The sequence below is a fragment of the Rhagoletis zephyria genome, unplaced genomic scaffold, assembly GCF_001687245.7.
Source record: "Rhagoletis zephyria isolate East Lansing unplaced genomic scaffold, Rhagoletis_zephyria_1.1 Rzeph_scaffold_26500, whole genome shotgun sequence".
Classification (NCBI taxonomy): Eukaryota; Metazoa; Arthropoda; class Insecta; order Diptera; family Tephritidae; genus Rhagoletis; species Rhagoletis zephyria.
This window is the reverse complement of record NW_016183558.1, coordinates 1-2,369: the sequence shown is the minus strand read 5'-3', so window position 1 is coordinate 2,369 and position 2,369 is coordinate 1. Positions and strand designations below refer to the sequence as shown.

The following is a 2,369-nucleotide window of genomic DNA, read 5'->3' as shown; positions in this document are numbered from 1 at the left end:
GCAATTAGTTATAGCACTCCCCATTTCGACCATCGAATCCACCATCAGAAACTGGGTGAAAACTTCGCTCAGAAATTACTGAGAGCCATCGAAGGGATGTAGGTGGGAAAAACTCAGGTTGCGTTCATTATCAGAAGGTCTATCTATTTTTTGTTTGCTCTGACTGAGAAGACGGGACTGCAGTGAACCTGTTGGACTGCTGACTGGTCACTTCAAGTGGCATATGACAACGCCATTTGCCCATCCCGCCTTGAAGAGGGTGAGGCGGTGGAACACTTCTCTTTTGTCAGTTTCTGAATTTAAAGTTTTGCGTAAACAGCTTTGTGGTTTTGTTGTTTAAAGTTTCGTGTTTTAAAAATGTGAGTGGTGAATATTTTTCGCATCACTTTAAAACTCGGAGCGATAAAAATAAAAATGATGCCAACACAAATAAAAAGAGCGAGCCGAGCATGTGAGGAGTTTATGGAGTGCTCTTAAAATTATAACTCCTCAGGGAGAGATAATACTTTGATGGCTATACGAGTTCTGTATTTTTAGACTTGCAATTATGTGGTCACATTATTTTAATAAATAGAAAACAAGAAAATATTTTATTTTTATTGTTGCCACTCCGAATTTAGTTTTGGAACTCACCCAGGATGCAAATTTTCAGCGTTAGATCTAATCTTCAAATTTTTTTATGAGCTTTGGAAATATGCTAGATAGGGCAGCAGGGGGTCCACCGAAACCAGTAAAGTTGTGAAAAGGATCTACGAGAAAAGCAAGCTTGGGAACCTCTGGTTTAAATTCACAACAAATACATTTTGCACGATACGCTTGCAAGCGATTATCGTCTATCGTATGAAAATTCATAATAGGGGTGTAACCTTAAGAATAGGGTGTATATGGAATTCGTAATTTTAATTTTACGATCTTAGCTTAAAATAAATAAGATTTGCATTTGTTAAATACAATTTTGTAAATAAAAAAAAAAAATAAAATAAAAATTTACTTTCCGCGATCCTGCCAGGAGTCGAACCTGGAATCTTCTGATCCGTAGTCAGACGCGTTATCCATTGCGCCACAGGACCGTAATGCGTGTGTACGTGAACATTGTGCCTATAAATATATGTACATATGCATGTATGTAGGTAAATTCGGCACAACACTCGCTTGGCAGAGCCAATGAGTGATAAAGCAACGAGAACAATTTAATTTATTCATTATTTATTTTGAAAACTATTTATAGGTGTTTATAAACATTGTCTTTATCGCTAGAATTCAAGCTGCTAGCTTCTATGTATATCTACATACACTTGTGTATGTGTATATATGTATGCAGACATGGTACATAAGTTTCTGATTTTCTGTGATTTTATGATTCTTACCTATCACGTAAGTATGTACACTTAGGTCTCTTTTTATGCGGTACATGTGTTCCTCCGAAAGCCGCATAAAAAAATCCGCATATAAAAGTTCTTTACTTTCATACAAAAACAGGGGATGCGTTCCAGTATTTTCAAAACCCGCATAAATTCAGATACTCCATGTAAAAAATTCTAAAAAACCGCATAAAAAAATCCAGTGAGGCATTACTGAGCAAAAAAACTATTTATTTCTTTACTTCAACACTTATTATTCCATGTAAAACTGAACATTAATGAAATAAATAAAATTTTATCTGTACTTTAACCAAAAAATAAAATAAAAATACCGCAATAAATACATGAATTATGTAAGAATACATAAAAAAAATTTAGAAAAAAAGGTTTTTTCTTAACAGCGGTCGCCCCTCGGCAGGCAATGGCAAACCTCCGAGTGTATTTCTGCCATGAAAAACAGCTTCTCGTAAAAATACAATCGCCGTTCGGAGTCGACGTAAAACTGTAGGTCCCTCCCCTTTGTGTAACAACATCAAGGCGCACACCACAAATTGGAGGAGAAGCTCTACCAAACACTAACATGTGTGTAAGCGCCAATCTATTATTATTATGTAAGAATACAAAGACAAATTATTTATCAGAAGCATTGTCTTGTACACACTGAAAAAAGTAATAAAAACTCTCAAAAAAGCAAAATCGGTACTGCGAAATAATGGTTTGAAAAACCGCATAAATTCAAATCCGCTTAAAAAAAAATCCTTTGGAGACGGGGACATTTTGCCTACTGTCATATTGTTGCCGCTACAAAGCAGCTGCATTGCCAAGTGCAGTGTCTATACCTTCGTTAATAATACTTATATGTGTAAATAGCAATAAATAGTTATTCAAAACAGAACTAACGGACCAGTTTACTTGCTAAAATCGAGAAAATCCGGAAATTTCTAGTGCAACTCATACAAAATCTATTTTTATACCCGAGCGCACTTGTGCACAAGGGTATTATAACTT

General features: G+C 35.5%; 1 non-coding gene across 1 annotated transcript; it reads right to left on the bottom strand.

The window, feature by feature from the left end:
• Positions 1–997: 997 nt before the first annotated feature.
• On the bottom strand, positions 998–1,070 carry TRNAR-ACG (transfer RNA arginine (anticodon ACG)). The gene has a single exon. It is a non-coding gene; the product is annotated as a tRNA-Arg (tRNA).
• Positions 1,071–2,369: the final 1,299 nt, after the last annotated feature.